General features: G+C 39.8%; 1 pseudogene; it reads left to right on the forward strand.

The window, feature by feature from the left end:
- Positions 1-255: 255 nt before the first annotated feature.
- On the forward strand, positions 256-11,808 carry LOC129379616 (NACHT, LRR and PYD domains-containing protein 12-like; annotated as a pseudogene).
- Positions 11,809-22,197: the final 10,389 nt, after the last annotated feature.

A 22,197-nucleotide genomic window follows, 5' to 3' on the forward strand; every position in this document is an offset into this window, starting at 1 on the left:
GAAGATGAGAGCCAGAGCAAAGGTCAGAGGTGAGGTCACCATCTCTAACTGTCCACAGCCCTTTTCACACAGCGTTCACTATATCAGGCCAGAACAGACGTGGTGATGAAACTGCTGCTGCTCCTCTTTGCTGATTAAGTTTTAATCATCATGTTTCTGTCAGGATCCATCAGAGACTCAAACCAGAACCAGAACCAGAACCAGAACCAGAACAAGAATCAAGCTGTGTGTCCTGTAAGAGCGACAGGTCAAAGGATGAACCCACTGACTTTAAATCTCCTGGATCTCTACCATCAGAAAGGTGAGCTGTTTCTAACTGCTGTAACTTCTGTTTATATCTGTTATTGTGGCCATGTGATGATAAGTTTTGTTGGGTTCTGTTGTCATGGAAACAATATGCAGAATTTCGGGTTATTTTCCTTTGATATGTATTGCATCATTATTGGAGACATTGATGTCTCCAATGCATTGCTTCTCAATTTCAGTCCTCAGCCCTCTCTGCTCTTCATGTTTCAGAAGTGCCTCTTGTGAACTGAATAAAGCACTTCTAATCAAAAGTCAGGGAGCAAAAACAATCTTTGATACATCTGTAGACGAAGAGCAAAAATACACTGCATTAGGTGAAAATCATTCTACTCTAACAAACTCAGAGTAGAGTTTGTTAGAGTAGAGTAGGTGCTTTAATCACCTCTCTCTGCTTACAGAGGTGGAGACTCAATCTTCTAAGACCAAACAAAAGAAACAGTAAAACAGATGGAACAGTTCAACTTCAGTATGCTCATTCACCATCATGTCTACGAGATCCGAAAACTAAACACTATATCCATGCAGGGAAGGCCACAGGAAAAACAGCAAGTTCCCAGACAATCCATCTGGGAACTTCAACAGACACATCTTGTTCAATTAGTTTGTACACCCTCTGCAGTTGCACGGACAAACATGTTGACTATGATACACTGTGTGATGCAAATAAAACATTTTCTCTTTAAAGAAAAATCTACTTCACACTCTATTCTATAACATCTGATCCAATGATTCATGACCTTTTCTGCAGACTGGTCCCAAGCTCTGGGACACTGGCTCCACCAGCATGAGATCACCTGACAGTCTGGACAGTTTGAGATTGAAGTTCAATATCAACTTTTGAATATGTGTACTAGATGATTCTTCTGTTCCTCTAGTTGATCTTCCTCTTTCAAATGTCTTTATATTGTGTCTGTTTTTTTATTTTAAGGATTTTAATATTAAACTCTTGGCTCTGAGCAGGATTAAATCCAACAAGGCTGCGGGTCCTGATGGCATACCTGGACGTGTCCTCAGAGCGTGCTCTGGGGAGCTGGCAGGAGCGCTGACGGACATTTCAACTGTCCCTGGCCCTTGCTGTGGTACCGACCTGCTTCAAGTCTAGCTCCATCGTCACAATTCCCAAGAAATTCAACCCGACCAAATTCAATGACTACCATCCGGTAGTCATTGAATGAGGTCTCTGAGGACCTCACTCCATCATCACCATGTGCTTGGAGCGGCTGGTCCTATCACACCTCAGATCCTGTCTCCCCCCACACTGGAACCCCACCAATTTGCATTCAGGCAGAATAGGAGCACAGAGGATGCAGTCTCCATAGCGCTGCACTCTGTCCTTTCTCACCTGGACAACAAGAACACTTATGCCAGAATGCTGTTCTTAGACTTTTAGTTCAGCATTTAACACTGTCATTCCATCACACTCATTGCCAATCTCACAGACCTCGGCATCAGTTCACTCATGTGCAACTGGTTGCTCGACTTCCTGACCAGTCGACCCCAACACGTCCGGACAATCACTTCTCATCCACCATCATCATAAACACGGAGTGCCACAAGGCTGTGTGATGAGTCCCTTCCTCTACTCTCTCTTCACCCACGATTGCAGACCTGTCATGGCCCTAATGCCATCATCAAGTTGCAGATGACATCACGGTGATCGGCATCATCAGAGACAACGATGAGGCCGCCTACAGGGAGGAGGTGGACCATCTGGCTGAGTGGTGCGACAAGAACTACCTGCAGCTGAAACACAGAGAAGACCAAGGAGCTCATCGTGGACTTCAGGAGGAACGCTGACCAGCACCCACCCATCCACATCAAGGGAATCGTGGTGGAGCTTGTGAACAGCTTTAAGTTCCTGGGAGTCCACATCTCTGAGGACCTGACCTGGACAACCAACTGCTCCAAACTCATCAAGAAGGCGCACCAGTGCTTCTTCTTCATGAGGACCTTGAGGAAGAACCACCTGTCCTTAGAGATCCTCACCAACTTTTACTGCTGCACCACTGAGAGCATCCTCACCAACTGCATCACAGTTTGGTATGGGAACTGTTCTGTCTCCGACCGGAAGGCGCTGCAGAGGGTGGTGAAAACTGCCCAGCACATCGCCAGGGCACCGTTCCCTGCCATCAATGACAACTACAGAAAGCGGTGTCTGAAAAGGGCCTGGAAAATCACCAAGATTCACTCACCCTCACCCTGCACACACACTCTTCTCTCTCCTGCCCTCTGGGAGGCGTTACAGAAGCCTACGGACCAGAACCACCAGGCATCGGAACAGCTTCTCCCCACAGCTGTCACGCTCCTAACGCCTCCTGACACAACTATAAGGACTGTACCCCCCCATCCACAGACTGTTTCCCTCACACACATCATGATCTGTATACAATCTTTATATAATCTGTAAATCTAATTTGCCATTATTTATTCATCCTGTATTATAAGACAACTAAAAATATATACAATCCAATCTTCATATTCCTGTATATTCTGTATAATCCTGGTAATTTGTATAATATGTACATAGCTGTCAAATTTATATTTCTACAAAACATTTATAGCACATTAATATTCTTTGTTTATATCTTTGTACAAATGTTTATAAATATTTATGTCCCTGTATAGAACTTCTGGATAGATGCAAACTACATTTCGTTGCTTTGTATATGTGACAGTGCAATGACAATAAAGTTGAATTCTATTCTATTCAATTCTATTGGTGATTTCCTCTGTGAATACTGTTTATGAATATTTCCTGACTTCCTAATTGTTCCTGGTTCCTCCACAGAGTGGACCAGCAGAGCTCAGAGGTTCCCAGGGGTCCATCTGTCCAGCAGCATCAAACACAGCTGGACTCCATATTTATGGTCTGTAAATGAACAAATACTTTTCCATAAAATTCTGTCCAAAGTCACCTTGATGCTGCAGTTTGTAGACCAGAGGACTGTCAGTCTGTCCAACATCCATTTTGTTTTTGGCTCCATGATTTACTTCAATCAGATGTTCCTTTCCTTTATTATTGCAGCGCAGGAGGACAACACTGTTGTAAAGAACAAGTTGAAGAAAATTAAAAAGGTTCTCATTCCAGATGACCCAGAATGCTCAAAGAGTCTAAGAGAAGATGATGAGGTGTTGGAAGGTAAGAAGCAGTAGGAGCTGGCTGACTATATGCAGACCAGATTTAACCAAACAAAGATTTAACCTGATGGATAATTAAACATTTTCTGATGTATGAAGAGATTCAATCACATTTATTCCAATTATGTTCATAAAAATTTATTTTGTTACTTTTTTTTAGATAATCTTGCTGCAGTTACTCAACATCAACTAAAATCTGGTCTGAAGAAGAAGTTCCAGTCTGTGTTTGAGGAATGCTAAAGCAGGAAGTCCAACCCTTCTGAACCAGATCTACACAGAGCTCTACATCACAGAGGGAGGGACTGGAGAGGTCAATGATGAACATGAGGTCAGACAGATTGAAAACAGCATCCAGGAAACCACACAGACCAGAAACAACAATCAGACAAGAAGACATCTTTAAAGTCTCACCTGGAAGAGATCAACCAATCAGAAACAGTGATGACAAAGGGAGTGGCTGCATTGGGAAAAGTCCGAACACAGAAGTTCACTCTGGACTGGGCTGAAGACAAAGCCCACCAGAACATCCAGTTCATATTTCCATTCACGTTCAGAGAGCTGAATGTGCTGAAAGAGAAAAGTTCAGCTTGGTGGAACTTGTTCATCATTTCTTTACTGAAACCAAAGAGATCTGCAGCTTTGAACACTTCCAGGTTCTGTTCATCTTTGATGGCTTGGATGAGAGTCGACTTCCACTGGACTTCCACAACAAGGAGATCCTGACTGATGCTACAGAGTCCACCTCAGTGGATGTTCTGCTGACAAACCTCATCAGGGGAAACTGCTTCCTCTGCTCTCCTCTGGATAACCACACGACCTGCAGCAGCCAATCAGATCCCTCCTCAGTGTGTTGGCATGGTGACAGAGGTCAGAGGGTTCAATGACCTCAGAAGGAGGAGTACTCAGGAAGAGATTCAGAGATGAGGAACAGGCCAGCAGGATCATCTCCCACATGAAGACATCACGAAGCCTCCACATCATGTGCCACATCCCAGTCTTCTGCTGCTGGATCACTGCTACAGTTCTGGAGGATGTGTTGGAGAGCAGAGAGGGAGGAGAGCTGCCAGAACCCTGACTGAGATGTACATCCACTTCCTGGTGGTTCAGACCAAAGTGAAGAAGGTCAAGTATGATGGAGGATCTGAAACAGATCCACACTGGAGTCCAGAGAGCAGGAAGATGATTGAGTCTCTGGGAAAACTGGCTTTGGATCAGCTGCAGAAAGGAAACCTGATCTTCTATGAATCAGACCTGACAGAGTGTGGCATCGATATCAGAGCAGCCTCAGTGTACTCAGGAGTGTTCACACAGATCTTTAAAGAGGAGAGGAGGTCTGTACCAGGACAAGGTGTTCTGCTTCGTCCATCTGAGTGTTCAGGAGTTTCTGGCTGCTCTTCATGTTCATCTGAACTTCATCAACTAGTGACAACCTGATGGAAGAAATTCATCATCATTGTTTACTAAACTTTGCTACAAATCAAAAATAAATGATCTCCATCAGAGAGCTGTTGACCAGGCCTTACAGAGTCCAAATGGACACCTGGACTTTTCCTCCGCTCCTCCTGGGACTTTCACTGCAGACCAATCAGAGACTCCTACAAGGTCTGCTGACAAAGACAGGAAGTAGCTCACAGACTGATCATGATACAGTTCAGTACATCAAGGAGAAGATTAATGAGAATGTGTCTGCAGAGAAAAGCATCAATCTGTTCACTGTCTGAATGAACTGAATGATCGTTCTCTAGTGGAGAAGATCCAACAGTCTCTGAGTTCAGGAAGTCTCTCCACAGATAAACTGTCTCCTGCTCAGTGGTCAGCTCTGGGTTTTCATCTTAGTGTCATCAGGAAAAGATCTGGATGTGTGTTTGACCTGAAGAAATACTCTGCTTCAGAGGAGGTTCTTCTGAGGCTGCTGCTAGTGGTTTAAAGCCTCCAACAAAGCTCTGTAAGGACACAGAATGTTACTGTAGTTATTTTTAATAGATAGAAATCTGCTGATGGTGAGATGAACATAAATTAATGTTTCAGTTTAAATATTGGTGCATTGTGTCTTCATAGTATCCCATTGGGGTTTATTCAAAAAGGAAGCAGACTTCCTTCAGGAGCTGGAAGAGTGTTACATATCAAAGCAGCAAAACTACTCCACTGTTAAAAATCTAAAACGAATTAACATAGTTAATCATGGGATTTTATGATGCTCTTTCCAGCCTACTTGTTGCGTGTAGTTTAGTCCTTTTAGGCTGGAGGTAGAAAAAACTATAGAATGAACCAGTTCACAACAAATACAAAGATTGTGTAAAATAAGATAGTTCCTTCCCTGTCCAATGAAAACATTGTTTATTTGAAAGAACATAGATTTTGAGGAAATGATTAACAACAGATTTTCCTCCCTGTGTCCTCAGACTGAGTGGCTGTAACCTCTCAAAGAGAAGCTGTGAAGCTCTGTCCTCAGTTCTCAGGTCCCAGTCCTCCAGTCTCAGAGAACTGGACCTGAGTAACAACAACCTTCAGGATTCAGGAGTGAAGCTTCTCTCTGCTGGACTGAAGAGTCCAAACTGCAACCTGGAAACTCTCAGGTAACTCTGGGCTCTTGACAAATTGATGCATCTAAGGTGCAAAAAAAAAAACATAATTACAGATCCATCCATCCATCCATCCATCCATCCATCCATCCATCCATCCATCCATCCATCCATCCATCCATCCATCCATCCATCCATCCATCCATATCCATCCATCCATCCATCCATCCATCCACCATCCATCCATCCATCCATCCATCCATCCATCCATCCATCCATCAGTTCAGACTTTGGTTTTTCTACCTCAATGTTCTCATTCTCATCATGTGATGAATTGTGTGTCTGCAGATTATCAGGCTGTTTGGTCTCAGAGGAAGGCTGTGCTTCTCTGGCCTCAGCTCTGACCTCCAACCCCTCCCATCTGAAAGAGTTGGACCTGAGCTACAATAATCCAGGAGACTCAGGAGTGAAGCTGCTGTCGGCTGGACTGAAGGATCCACACTGGCGACTGGAAGCTCTCAGGTATGGAGGAACCTGCTGCAGGAGCAGAGAAGGTCTGATAGAGGAGGAAGAGGGAGAAATGTCTTTAGTCAGTCTGCTGGGAAACATTTAGTTTGAAGCTGAATGTTTAATTTCATAATTATAGTTTGGAACAATGGGCTTTATAGGTGAATGAGTAACATGGTGAAAATATAGCTCGATATTCTGAACATCTTTTTGTCTCTTATGACAGTTGAATAACTAAAATTATTTCTGTTAATTTTGACTGTGTAACTTTACAAAGAACAGCCTATTACAATATAGCTCCATTTTTCACATGGTACTGAATGAACCTGGGAAACCAACCCATCTACTGGAACCACAATAACATAGTATTCAGAGCAGCAGGGGGCCAAATATAGCTCCATGTGGAACCAAGAGGTTGGAGAGAGAAAGTTCAGTTTAAACTGTTTCCTATCAGAGTTCAGTTTGTCTATCATTCTTTTATTTTACCAAGACTGTCAGATTGGGTTTAATAAAACCTCTTTGTTAAAAACATCATTTGGTCTGGACTTTGTATTTAGTGAGTCTGTGTGATGACATGAGGATCGTGTCATATTGGTGACCCATTCTATTCCAACAAAATGTTTAAAACATAATTAGAGGTTCGTTCAATGTTGTGATATTTATGAATGCAATTTTAATTGTGGCGATTCTGAAAGTGTGTTTTCCATGTGCTTAGTGACATTTAGTGTCAGGTTGTTGTTTTTAGAGCTCTTTAATTTAAATACTGGGTTAAATTTTTCCATATTTAATGTTTGTCTAGAGCTTGTTTTTGGACTGTTTTAGGAGCGAATTTGTTTCTAATTTTGTAATTTTTTCTCAAAAAAAACGTTTTTTATACAATCCTTTTATTGATTAATTTGTATTGCCTTTGGTTCAGTCGTTTATGGCTGGAGACCCAAATATAAACTGAAGCAGTTCACAACAAAAGGCAACATGATTAAAATAAATCAGTAAAGAGGAACATTGTTGACTGGAAAGTAACACAAACATTCGATGGATTAATTAATAATTTCCTCCCTGTCTCCTCAGACTGAGTTTCTGTAACCTCAGAGAGAAGCTGTGAAGCTCTGTCCTCAGTTCTCAGCTCCCAGTCCTCCAGTCTCAGAGAACTGGACCTGAGTAACAACAACCTGCAGAATTCAGGAGTGAAGCTTCTCTCTGCTGGACTGAAGAGTCCAAACTGCAACCTGGAAACTCTCAGGTAAAATGTTCTCCATCCTGGTGAAACCAGATTTCTGTCCGTTATATTCTATCAATTTTTATCCAAATATTTTTTTAATAGTAGAGTAAAATAATGATAGATGTCTCACTGTGAGATGGGTATTTCCCTATACATTAGTTTTCTCAATGTTTTTTGTCTACCAAACCTGTTTAATTTGGAGTATTTTATACAATCATTTTATTGAGCGATTTGATTCTTGTTCAAAATAGTTTTTGTCAGTTGCTGCTCAGTTTTCCATCTCTGTATCCAACAGTTAAAACATGTAAAGATGAAACTGGAGATTTGCTCTGCTTTGATTCAAGCTGCTGTTTTCCCTCAAACCAGCTCTGATGCTGATCCTCAAACTGAGCCTGATGCTGATCTTCAGCCCAGCCTTGATTCTCAGGCTTCATTGGACTCTTTCTGTTAAAACTGACATGGATTCATTTAGTTCATAGAGGAATTTAATATTTCTCTTGCCAGCCTCCTTGTTGCCTTTAGTTCAGTCCTTCATGGCTGGAGACCCAAATATAGACTGAACCAGTTCACAACAAAAGGCAACATGATATATATAAAACAGTCCATTAAATCAGTAAAGAGGAACATTGTTGACTGGAAAAAAGACAAACATTTTTATGAATTCTTTAATAATATATTTTCCTCCCTGTCTCCTCAGACTGAGTGTCTGTAACCTCTCAGAGAGAAGCTGTGAAGCTCTGTCCTCAGTTCTCAGCTCCCAGTCCTCCAGTCTCAGAGAACTGGACCTGAGTAACAACAACCTGCAGGATTCAGGAGTGAAGCTTCTCTCTGCTGGACTGAAGACTCCAAACTGCAACTGGAAACTCTCAGGTAACTCTGGGCTCTTGACAAATTGCTGCATCTTGGGTGCAAAAAGAAGCATAATTACAGATCCATCCATCCATCCATCCATCCATCCATCCATCCATCCATCCATCCATCCCATCCATCCATCCATCCATCCATCCATCCATCCATCCATCCATCCACCATCCATCCATCCATCCATCCATCCATCCATCCATCAGTTCAGACTTTGGTCTCTACCTCAATGTTCTCATTTTCTCATCATGTGATGAATTGTGTGTCTGCAGCTTATCAGGCTGTTTGGTCTCAGAGGAAGGCTGTGCTTCTCTGGCCTCAGCTCTGACCTCCAACCCCTCCCATCTGAAAGAGTTGGACCTGAGCTACAATCATCCAGGAGATCAGGAGTGAAGCTGCTGTCGGCTGGAACTGAAGGATCCACACTGGAGACTGGAAGCTCTCAGGTATGGAGGAACCTGCTGCAGGAGCAGAGAAGGTCTGATAGAGGAGGAAGAGGGAGAAATGTCTTTAGTCAGTCTGCTGGGAAACATTTAGTTTGAATATTTAGACGCCTCATCTGGAGGCAGAGATCATCACCCAGTTTTCTGGAATATTCTCCAGAATAAGATGGCTCACAAGGAAAATGAAAGAGTGGGATGGTTTAATAGTTTAATAGGGACTCTGACTAAATTAATAACAGAAGTTCAGTTAGATTTCCATGATGATCTACTGATGGCAGAAAGACTTTAAAACAATATTTGATGGAGCTCCAGACCAATCAGCCCCAAGAAGCAAAGATGAGAAGAAAAGTAACTCCATGTTGGTCAGATGGATGTTTAAAGTTCTGGGAGAGAAAAATAAAGAACTTTAGATTTTAAACAAAACTCACAACTTTCAGGATTTAATAAAATATAAATGACATAAAAGTGAAGAAAAAAATTTATGAGGCAAAAAAAGAAAGTGAGAATTTTAACAGTTTAATCCATTTAGTAGATTGATCTCCACCAGGGGGCGACATCTGGAAAATGATCAAAGAATGAAAGGAATCAGGAGAGAATGGAAATCCCCTGTTTTCCAGAGGAAATGAAGAATTGCAGTGAATGATGGTGAAACAGTAGAATTGTACTCTGTTGACTGGTAGAAATTACAAAACAATAATAAACCTTTTAGACAGATCCAAGAAAAGACTAATGTGTTCAGGTTTTCAGTAGTTGGGAAAGCTTTTGGGAATGTTCAATAAAGTTTGGGAAAAATTCCCAACATGTTGGAAAAAGGCAGAGACCTTTCATGTTGGAAAACCAGGAAATATCCATCCGACCAATCAGATTCCAGATCCACAGCTCTGATGTCACATTCAGGATCAATAATGGAATCACCTGATCCTGTTGTTGGGACAAGAACTTTGTTCCTGAAACTTAAGGACATTTTTCATGTTTCTGTACGTAAGTAGATTTAATCCTGGGAACTTTTACTCCACTACATTTTACAGTATCTGTACTTTCTACTTCACTACATTTCTATAAAGCGTTGCATTACAAGTTACATCCAAGTCGCTTTGAGCTTTTTGATTTGTTGGTTAGTTTGAAATGATTTTGGTGCCTTTGCCTCCTTGATATCATGAACTGCTAACTTTCAAAAATTCACCATCAAATCTGAAAAGCATATGGAGGAGAGTTAAGCTGCTAAACACTGTCTGAGTTCTGGATGTGAAATTGATTTAGGTTAGAGAGTTTTATGTAATCTAACCAGCTTCTAGTTTTAAATCAACTGTAATAAATAAAGCAATTAAATAGTTGTAAGCAGCTGAACTGGCAGTAACATTGATTACTGCGGTCGGGGCGCATGGAGCGCAGCGTCTCCTGCCATGAATGTCCCAGTAACGTTAAACTCCTCCACATCCTGTTACTGGATTAATGTCAATAATCTCATATTTACAGTCATATTCAATAAATTAGAATATGGTTCCCATGAGGCTCGATTGTCAGGTTTTAAAACAACTTCAGCAGATATTAACATATTTTTCATTAGACCCATATTTCTGCATTCATTGTTTTTATTGATCTGTAATCTGATCAGAAATGTTTTTCATGAGCTGTAAGCAACAAATCATCATCATTAACAAATAAAAGCTTTAAAAACAGTTTGTGGGGAATTAATCTGTATGATGTGTTTAACTTGTGAGCCGAGTTACTGAAATACTTTTCATAAATATTGTAATTATTGAAAATGACTGAAGTTAAGGATGTTAGAGAGACGCAGGTCATCCTGAAATTCTGATGCATAGAATCACAAATTTAATCTAAACTGTTACAGAGAGAAAAACACAATAAAACATGATTTATCTGCAATTTGTTCATTACTGACTGTTCCTGTCTCAGTGGAGGACAATGTGTGTCTGAGAGACATGTAATGTCCATGTTTGCTGCTGAAAGAGACTGATGGTCTGACCCCCTCCTCCTTTCAGGGTGGAGCCTGCTGGAGGCCGATTCTTGACTCCAGGTCTGAGGAAATGTAAGTGTGTTTTTCATCTGATTCATGACAACAAAGCAGCTCACATTCAACCATCTTCAAACTGTCACATCACTCATTCAGGAGTCAAAGTGTCAATAAATGATCAATAACTGCAGCTGGATTGTGTTTGTTCTCTCCATCAGATTCCTGTCAACTCACCATCGACACAAACACAGTGAGCAGAAAACTCAAACTGTCTGAAGACAACAGGAAGGTGACACGTGTGGAGGAGTTTCAGTCATATCCTGATCATCCAGACAGATTTGATGATCTTCAGCTGCTGTGTAGAACTGGTCTGACTGGTCGCTGTTACTGGGAGGTTGAGTGGAGAGGATTAGTTTATATATCAGTGAGTTACAGAAGAATCAGGAGGAAAGGAAACAGTATCGCCTCTATGTTTGGATGTAATGATAATTCCTGGAGTCTGAGATGCTCTGATATTGTTGGTTACTCTGTCTGTCACAATAACATAGAAACTCGTCTCTCCTCCTCCTTTGTCTCTAACAGAGTAGCAGTGTATGTGGACTGTCCTGCTGGCATTCTGTCCTTCTACAGAGTCTCCTCTGACTCACTGATCCTCCTCCACACCTTCAACACCACATTCACTGAACCTCTGATTCCTGGATTTGCAGTCTGTTCTAGTTCTGGTTCCTCTTCAGTGTTTCTGAGGTGATTTGAGTCTAAAGAGTCTAAAGTTTTTCCTCCTGTCAGAGAAACTCTCTCACTGTTGAACAAATAGTTCAATCTCTACAATCTATTTCTTGGTGAAACGATTCTGATTGAGTCCTTGGAAACTTTTTCTTCTTACAGTCCATTAAACATGGAAGCTGGGATTATTCAGGATTATTCCAGGATTATTCCAGGATTATTCCAGGATCCTCATGGTTTTCTCTTTATTTCCAGTCAAAGCTTCACACTGAATATCAAGATGTTGTTTCTCTTATTTTTTCTTTTCATTCATCAGATTTCATTGAAATATTGATCAGTTTTTCTCAATCTGATCATTTTCTGTTTCTATCGGCTCCTATTTTTCTCAACATGTCAGATTTGAATATTAAATCTTCCTTTTGTAAATTTGCTGCAGTTTTTCTTCATGTGTTTTAAATAAAAACATTTTTCTTCTGCATTTGGTTAATTTGCTGCTCATTCTGTTCTTTTCCTGTTCAAATTTAAATATTTGCACTAAAAATATTTTTTCATCAACTCTGCCTTTCAGAAAGTCCTAATTAAAGTAAAACATTCCCATCCCATGAAGTAAATGCTTTGAAGCATAAAGTGGAAAAATCTAAATAGCCTACGTTCTGTTTCATTCAGAACTTCTCCCTGAAACTCAGAATCTGCAGAAAATTTTTCTGTTTGGAGAAAAAATCCAAAAGCCAATCAGAACCAGCATTAATCAGATAATGTTGAGAATATAAGTCTGGTTTGAATAACTGTAGAGACAATTAACCTTTGTGCATATGAAATATTATATGTAGCATGAACATTTAGAGTAGATTATAAGTTAAGGTAAATTTAGATAAAAATCCAAACTAAAACAACTGCTGACTGTCTGAACTTACATAAATTACTAAGGAGGGTCTTCAGACAGGCAGTGTTGTACTCCCTTTGGCACAGGGAGTCTGTCTCTTATCAGCATGAGTAAATTCTTTGGTGTTTGTTTAGGAGTTCAGTAAAACACTAAAATCTTTGAGACAAGTCTTCTACAAGTATAATCACAAGTATTAAGATAGTTCCTTTAAGCATTAACAGCATGTTCTGAATTAGTTAGTCTCTAACCATGCTATTTGCATGCATTTTATATTACTGAAATATTAGGAAACAATTTTACTTCTAAAATATTTCAGGTTTTCTTAAAGAGCTTTTCTAAAAATAGAACACCCTGCAGTTTTTAGATCCAAACTCATAGCTATTATTTGGCATTAGATTTTTGTACTAGTTTGTTTAAAATAGAAATCACTTTCTTGTTGAATCACTGAGACAGAAAACCACCAGGCCTAGTTGCAGGTTATAAATTCTGGTTTGGAATGTAAAAAGGAGGGGGACTTTTTCCAGTGACTGGTACCACAAGATCTGGGTTCAGGACGACCTTGTTCTCTCCATATATTTGCCTTTGGGCTTGAACAAGTCTCAGAGGAGGTAATAAAATAAACATTAAAACAGCCCTACAAGGGGTAGAACACACCTTCAAATGCATATATTTAATTGAAGGGAATACACATTCTTTTCAAAAGCTCTGTTTTACAGCGGAAGATCGAGTTGCTTTGTGTCCGAGTGAGCAATTCCCAAAAATGCATTTTTGTATTTTTTCCTTTTCAACTCGTTGCAGGTAATTCTATGTTTTGTTATGTGTTGGACTTCTTGATGATCTGAGTATGATGCTGATGTAACATTCTGTATGCATTGAATTCTCTGGATATATCTGATGTCTGATGTCGTATGATTGTTCTTTATTATTCCCCCTGCGGATGTGGAGTCCCTGGATTTGGGAGACTGGAGGAAAATTAACGAGCAAAGTGAAGCTACTCCTCTGGTTATTAACACTAGCTAAACAGAACCAGCATTAATCATTAGCTGCTCTCAGGAAGTTTTGATTCATTATCTTTGGATTGTTGATTTTGGTTCAAGCTGTATTTTTACTTTGAATGAATGTTTCCCTGTTTTTCTGGACATTATTTGATATAATAATGCTGTGAGATTATTGGCTCATGTATAATTTATGCTACAGAGAACTTTACTGTTCATGTTGTTGAACTGGTTGCAGGTTTTTCACTTCTTTTGACTCAGTAGCTGCTGTTTTGTGCCTGCAAGTTTGTTGCATGTCTACGTTAATGAGGTGAATTTATAAACAGATCCATTTTAATTTTGCCACATCACATAGTATCATTTCTAACTAAGATGAAAAATAATCAGCGGATCCAGGCGATCAGCAAAGATGGGCCTCATGGTGATCGGTATCGGAATCGGCAGCAATAAACCGGATCTTTTCCTCCCTACCAAAGACCTTTCTAAAAAGTCCGTATTGACTTTTGTCTGGTATCAAAGCCAGTCGGTTCTGCTGCTGTTAATATTGATACGCACCCTGCTCCTTTCTCTGACCGTGAAATAATCCCGTTAAGCCTTTGGCTCTGGACGCCCGACATTCCTAGAGCCGTCTGTTGGAAGAGGAACAACAGTCTTCTCTCATATGAGGATGTTACTGAAAGCATCAGATCCCTGATTAAATCCCGCTGGGAGGAAAAGCCTGGAGACAAAACTCCTTTAGTCCTTTTTGGGAACTGTTCAAATATGACAGAGGAAAATCCAGCAGATCCTTCAGCAGGAACCTTGCAGAAAAGAGAAGGCAAGAGGAAGAAAGTCTTTGCTCTCAGACAGCTTCTTTATCCAAGATCAGCCATGATGACCTTCATGAGGATGACCTTTCTCTCCTTAGTGAAGGTCAAACTAAACTGGATGAAATGTAGAAACAGAAGCTGGAGGCGCGTTTGTCAGGTCTGGAGCCAGATGGTTGGAGGAAGGGGAGCAGTGTTCTTCCTACTGTTTTGGTTTAGAACAATCTAAACTTCATGAGACTTTAGACTCACTTAAAGTTCATGACAAGATTGTATCAGACCATAAAACTCTTGGTTCATTTGGTTCCAGTTCCTACAACAACCTCTACTCCTCTGAAGACTCCCATGAAAAAGCTTCTTTTCTGATTGACTCCATGAAACATTGTGAAGTTGATCTGAGAACAAAATGTGTTCTCTGCTGTTTGAAGGTTAATCTAAGGGATTATTACATTACTGACAATCTGAAATCCAACAGCTCTTGATGAAGAGCTGAATGTTCTTTGAGCTATCTGCTTTGTTTGTTTTCCTGGAGTCAGATTCTAGTCTTCACCATTAAAGTAAAACACAACAGTTTCAAAGTAAAATGTTGTTCTTAATACGTGTTTAATTCAGTCAGATTATTAATTAGTTAATATTAGATAGAGCAGATAATCCACTTGTAGAGATTGATAATTAACTAAAATATTTCCTGTTGTTCAGGTTGAATCAGTGAACGTAAATGTTGTTCCATGTCTCCATCTAGTGGACTGATAGTAGAAGTGCAGCAGCTGATGGCAGCTTCCTCTGCCTCTCTGCTGTCTGACTGCATTCACCTGACACTGATATGAAGCAGAGAAGAAGAGCCAATCAGAGGAGGAGCAGCTGATCTTTCACTAATCACTAATGATGTAAAGATGATCAGATTTTACATCATCAGTGTAAAGTTTCTACCTTGATTTGCAGTGAAATCTGCAGACTTGCTCAGATCCAAAATCCCATTTTCCAGGAGTCACTGGTTTCATGTGTGTCGTTTCTGCTGCTGATGTCAGAATCCAGCTGTAAAACCTGGAGGTTGAACTTTCAGCTTCTCTCCTCCAAACATCCAACAAGCTGCCAACCCTTGTTCTTGTTTCTTAGTTTTTCTTTTTGTTTGCCATAATTCCACAAACCCGATAATAATTGCTTTTTAGTGCTAAGGAGAAAAGTTGTTAAAGTTGATATTTCTATCAGATCAGCAGATGCTGACCTTTGACCTGCTGTGGAAGCAGAAAGGATGGACTTAGTTTTTCACTCAGTCTTTTGGTTCAAGGTCAATTAATAATAACTCAATATAATCTTTACTGCTGTTGTTTTAACTTCATTTTAAGACCTGCTGAGGAACAAATGATATTTTATTCATGTGCTGGTCAATGAACAGCAGAACTGGTTCTGGTTCTGGTCACTTTTTTACAACTATTTGGATAGTTTAAAACCCTTCATCTGTTTGATAATCAGACGTCATTCAGGTTGTAGTTTCTCCACCAATGAAGAGTCCAGTTGGTTCCAAGTTAAAACAGATTCTGGTTCCATTGGAGCTGAAAAGAACCTGGATCAGTAGAATAACAGCAGCAGAACATTTGTGTTCAAACTGAGAGTTATGAGTAGATTTTATGTCTTCAGACGTCAACAGATAAACTTTTATCTGACAGATCTCAGTAAACCAGTCAAACCAGTCAAACCAGTTTGGCCTCATTTCTACTCAGAATAGTTTCTGATTAAACTCACCTGTGAAGATTTGGCACCAGTCTGGTTCTGTTGGGTCTTTGTTGATCACATATTCTTGTTCAACTCTTTGGATCATTTGAACAAACTGTAAGTTTGCTTTGTTTTCTACTCAAACATTGTCTTCAAGATTATTAACATCTATTTCTTATTTTTCTCTCAGAAGTTTGGAGAAAATGTTCACCTCTATTTTCACATCAACCTTTAATCTCTGCTGCTTGAAGGTTAATCTACAGGATTATTGATGAACTAGAATCAAATGCGATGAACGTGATGTTTTTTTCTTCTCTGAACAAATTGATTCATGATTTTTATTTCCTTTTATCAAACTCTGCTCTATATGTCTGACACCATTAAAGTCAGACATAAGTTTGTCCTGCTTCCTTTTAGAAATAAATGCTGTTACAGTAAAATGTGTTCAGTTCAGTCAAATTACTAAATAGATAATTGTTAGTGGCATATTTACTCCACTTGTAGACTTTAATAATTAACTAATTAAAATACTTCCTGTTCAGGTTGAATCAGTGAATGTAAATGTTGCTCCATGTCTCCATCTAGTGGACTGATAGTAGAAGTGCAGCAGCTGATGGCAGCTTCCTCTGCCTCTCTGCTGTCTGACTGCATTCACCTGACACTGATATGAAGCAGAGAAGAAGAGCCAATCAGAGGAGGAGCAGCTGATCTTTTTCCAGCACTAATGATGTAAAGGATGATCAGAGTTGATGTGCAGATGAATGATGTGTGTTTCCTCTGCAGGTGAAGCTAGAAAGTGTGTGTGAGCTGATGTGGATTCAGCAGCATGGATCAGTGTGAGGACAGAGAGGAGGGAGTCCCTCCCTCTAAAACCACTCTGTGTGGGGAAGATGAGAGCCAGAGCAAAGGTCAGAGGTGAGGTCACCATCTCTAACTGTCCACAGCCCTTTTCACACAGCGTTCACTATATCAGGCCAGAACAGACGTGGTGATGAAGCTGCTGCTGCTCCTCTTTGCTGATTAAGTTTTAATCATCATGTTTCTGTCAGGATCCATCAGAAACTTAAACCAGAACCAGAACCCAGCTGTGTGTCCTTTAAGAGCGACTGGTCAATGGATGGGCTCATTGACTTTAAATCTCCTGGTTCTCCACCATCAGAGAGGTGAGCTGTTTCTAACTGCTGTAACTTCTGTTTATATCTGTTATTGTGGCCATGTGATGATAAGTTCTGTTGGGTTCTGTTGTCATGAAAACATTGGACTGAATTTCAGGTTATTTTTCTTTTCATACGTCAAAGATGTAATACGTATGATGTATCCATGCAAACATGTACCAATAATGAACATGTTACTATGAACACAATAAAGTTCAACTGGATCCTTTGTACAAAAATCAAACAGGTCCGTTTGGATCCACAGTCTCTACCCAGAGCTTCACTAGTTAACAGAATCTCTAAATCTGATCTGATGTTTAACTGACATCAATTTAACCATCATTCATTGGACAGTTATTGACTCCATACAGAAAGAATCTTATAAATCCTCAGTCAGGACTCACTCTTATAAACTATTATGTTGACATGACATTTGGACCAGAACATTTAACTCTGTTTTATTCTTTTTAGTTTAAGCCTAATTTTTCCACATGAAACACTCATTTATTTTGTCTGATATTAATATTAACACAAGAACAAATAGACAGAAGTAAATTTTACTTCTAGGATGATATTTGCATCTTTCTCTAAAATCTGACAAAAACAGATTCATTCTGAAATAAAACATTTTCTATGAATTATTTTTATGATTCCACCTCTGAAGTTCAAACATCATCCAACATGGCAGATTATCAATCATTTCTACAGTGAAACTAAATATTTAGTGGATCTGATTGAGCAGTGGGCTTCAGTGTCTCTAACGGACCATCTGGTTCTGATTGAAGCTCCATCAGATCCTCCTTGGATGGTCAGAGTGGAAATGATTCCTGGTTCTGCTCCATGTCAGAGCTCAACACTAAGATCACCAAACTGTTCTCTCAGTCATTTAAACCAAAATGTTAGTCTCAGAAACAAATCTTTCTGCTCTTTAAAGAAGGCTGGACATTATTCAGGAGGATCAATGATCAGGAACATGTTGGAGGATTGGATCGGTTCTGATAGGAATCATTTAGAACATCATGTTGATGATCTATCTGGTTCTGATTTTGGTTTTGGATCCTCCCATTTACTTTAAATCTCCTGGATCTCCATCATCAGAGAAGTGAGTTGTATCTAATTGCTGTAACTCTGGAAACTGAAACAGTAAGAACTCAGATGTTTCCAGTTATTTTTCCAGAGGTTTGATCCATTATCTACAGAAATTAGCTGCTCTGTTCTCATGAAAACACCTTCATATCTTTATCTCTGGATGTTGATGATGATGTTCTGTTGCTTCCTGGCTCCATGTCAGACAAACAGTGGATCACATTTCCACTGGGAAATACCTGGTAAAGCCATTCTGGTCCATCAGGACTTGGTTCCTGTGTGCATTGTGAGAGCAGTTCAGCAGGGAAGGAAAGCTTCATGATGTGGTTGGTGAGATCTGCTGGAACTTAACCAAACTGAGCTGATGTGGACCATCAGAGGTTCTGCTGGTTCTGAATGGGATCAGCAGGAACATTAAATCTTTACAACTACTTAGATCACCTGGTTCACTGCTCACATCCAGATATCACTTCATGGACCTTTACTTTCTGGTTGTCTCTGTGAGGACAGAGACAATGTGAGCTCACTGGCTTCCAGGGATCTACAGGATCCATTTTAAAATCCCCACTATAACATCCAGGAGAGGATCCCACATGGACACACACCCACATATTTCAGACCTCCTCCATGTCCACATCAGCTCAGATCTAGTCATCAGAACCTGATGGATGTCCCACACTGTCCTGAAGACCTGTGTGGAGAAAGCCTTCACTTCCACTGTTCACAAACTCTGGGAAACTGTCTCCACCAGCATCTGTTAATGGATTAATGGTCTGCTTTAGTCCATTAGCAGACCATTAATTGATGTAAGGGCTGTCCATTAACAAGTCAATTAATAATAGTTGTTGTTCTTATCTATCTAAACAGCGTACTTTCCAACCCGAGTTTTGGTCCAACATTTTGTACTTTCCAGATAAAATCAGGTCAGATTGACCTTTCTGGCGCCAGAAATCTTTTCCCTTAAAAACAACGTTTTAACGTATTTCTGCTCCGACAAAATGTGTGGCAAGTTGAGTGAATGCAGTCAGTCCATTTGATTAGCAAATATGTATGAAAATGAAAACCAAATTGTTCTGTTAAAATAGTATCTGAACATATTTCTAGCCAGGCAGCTGGAACAGTTTGGACTGTTTGAAGTCCAAGTTTAAAATCAACTTTTTAAAATGGCTACTGGTTTATTCTGGTGTTACTGGTTGTAATGAAGACTGAAGACTGAATCTGGTTTGGTTATGGGTTTGCAATCACTCCAAGGTGTCTGGTTAGGACAGCTGATATATAAGTTTAGGTGAGTTAGTGAAATTAATGTCCGAGTCCAGAATTGACTTTTACTTGACTTTAATTAGCTCTTGAGGTTCCTCCATACATTTAAAGGAATGTGTGGTGTGTTTGTGTTGTTTTTTATGAAGATAAACAAATACAAATTATGAGAACTTCCCTGTAAATAATTTCACAAATAAACCAAATGTCCACAAAATGAATAAACATGTTTAAAGATTACTAAAGTCTAGCAACTGATTAATATGTGACTCTAAGAACGTAAGCAGTAATTACACATCAATAATAATAAACCCTGCAAATTATAGCATCACACAATAAAACACATGAGAAATAAAGCATTTCAATTGCAAATGGTAACAGGAATAACAGCTGCATCTAAGTAATCGAGCCTAATAGCTTAATGTTAAACACCTATCTTTTAGCTCACAACAATACAAGTAAACCACAACAAACGACCATAATATTCAACAGGACAAAGTGCAAATACAGCTCTTAGACATTTTTGGATCTGAACGAAACCACCAACAGTATTACTTTGATTCAATGGATGGACACATTAGAAAGAGGTAAAAAATGAAATGTCATTGCCCAAACCCCCCCCTTCCTTCACTCCCTACTCTCTCAGTCACTACTTCCTCTTCTGAGAGGGGAGATGTGCTACTCTCCATCTAACGGGTAAATTGAGTTTCCTAAATCTGCTGGGATTTACCCTATCCAGAACTGAAGTAAACTCTGTTCAAGCTGATTTCCAGACAGGATTTGCCTGACTACTATCGGCCTACATCCAGATGTCCCACCCTTCTTCCCCCTGTGAATTAGCCAGACTGAGCAGCTTACAGCCAACTAGTTCCACAGAGCACATCTGTTAACGGTCGCTCCTTCTCTTTTTTACAACTTGCACTTGTTACTGAATCAGGTTAGTTTTAGTGACTCGGGCGAGTCCCAAGGATGTTGTTTTAAATTTGGGCTAAAACAACCTATAAAACATTACCTACTTTTCTTCCCCAGAATCAAACATCACAGCTATTTTACTACCATCAAAGAACTTTGAGGCGACTCATTAATTGAATGTCCACAACATCTTTTAGATTTCTTCATGCTCTTATTTTATTAGTAAAGCAATTTTGCAAGGGTCAGTACAGCTTAATTAAGTAGCAGAATAATCAAATAAGTAAAATCAATCTAGCCTATATTTCCCTAACGCTGATACTAAGAACTAAAAAGGGAACCTTTGAGAGAAACGAATGAAGTTTGGTGTTTCGAACCCCAGAACTGGATCGATGATGAAGAAGGTGTTGCAGCAGGAGGAGGTGGATTGACAAAGGCAGGGATCTCTGTTGGTCTGATAAGCTGTCACCTCTGCATGGATGATGAGGTCACACAGGACTTGGGTCTTTGTCTTTGTCTTGATCTTCATCTTTTCCTTGGTCTTCATCTTTGTCTTTGGGGTCTGAACCCAGCCGATGAGAGAAGTCCAATTTGAAGCCACATGTTGCGGGGCTGATGGGTTGGTCCCCGTGTGCAGGACAGTCTTCGGCTCTGTGGCCCTGGCTCTTCTTCAGCTGCAGAGTTCTTTGTCCATCTCGGTCTTGACGCGAAGCTGCCTGGAGGATCCAACTAAAGATTCCTCTTTTTGCTCTCCCCTTATATCTCCCCTTATACGCTTTCGGTGCATTTTCATTGGCTAACAGTGTTGCTGTGCTTGCTTTATTGGGTAACTTATTTGGACAGATAAACTCATATCCATCACTGTCTTACAGACCTTTTGTCCTGATGTCTTGGCTAATGTCTCAGGGTTGCTCAATATTCCTCCCATGCCCTTCTATCTCCTAATAAGGTCTTGGTCGTCTCTGCTTTCCTGTTAGTCCCCATTTTACCCCTAACCTCTCACCTACTATCTACCTCCAACACATCATCAGTGATCTTTAATAGCAGTTACATGTTTTAGATAATTTCAAGTTCAATGTCAAAATCACATTCATAACCCTTTTAGTTTCTTTGATTTAGCATTAATTTATAATTTTATGATAACCACAACTTATTACTTTTATTATTATTTGATACCAAAGTTACAGTTACTTGTTTTAATTGTAAGTTTTCCCTCAAGTGAGAGTGTAAATTTAAGTATTGTTATCAGTAAACCAATATTAATATAAGTACTTTAAATCTTATCTAATTATTTAAAATGTTTAGATGTCATCCTTTAAAACTTTCATGCTTTTAAACAAGGACTGGTCTCAGCTATTTTTATACAGCTGCAAGCTGGAAACTTACTTCCTCTTTTTTAAGAAAACCTGCTCTTCCTGTCTCATCTCTCTCTCTGACTATGATTTCTAATTAAAGCTAAGTTTGCAGGAGACAAAAACAACACACACAACCAGATTTATTTTTTTGCAGTCTGGGTCTACTGTTGGATCTAGATGTGATTTGTGTGACTAATTTTAAAGGAAACTTTATTTGTTGTTACTGTTAATTAAAATCTCCAGCATGGGGAAGAGGGATGATCTAGGATTGTCTTGACAGAAGTTTAATATAAGAGCCTCCACTCAGTGTTCAAATTGTAACCAAGATGTAGCAAATATGAACAA

The sequence above is a fragment of the Poeciliopsis prolifica genome, unplaced genomic scaffold (genome assembly GCF_027474105.1).
Source record: "Poeciliopsis prolifica strain line A6 unplaced genomic scaffold, Auburn_PproV2 SCAFFOLD059, whole genome shotgun sequence".
Lineage (NCBI taxonomy): Eukaryota > Metazoa > Chordata > Actinopteri > Cyprinodontiformes > Poeciliidae > Poeciliopsis > Poeciliopsis prolifica.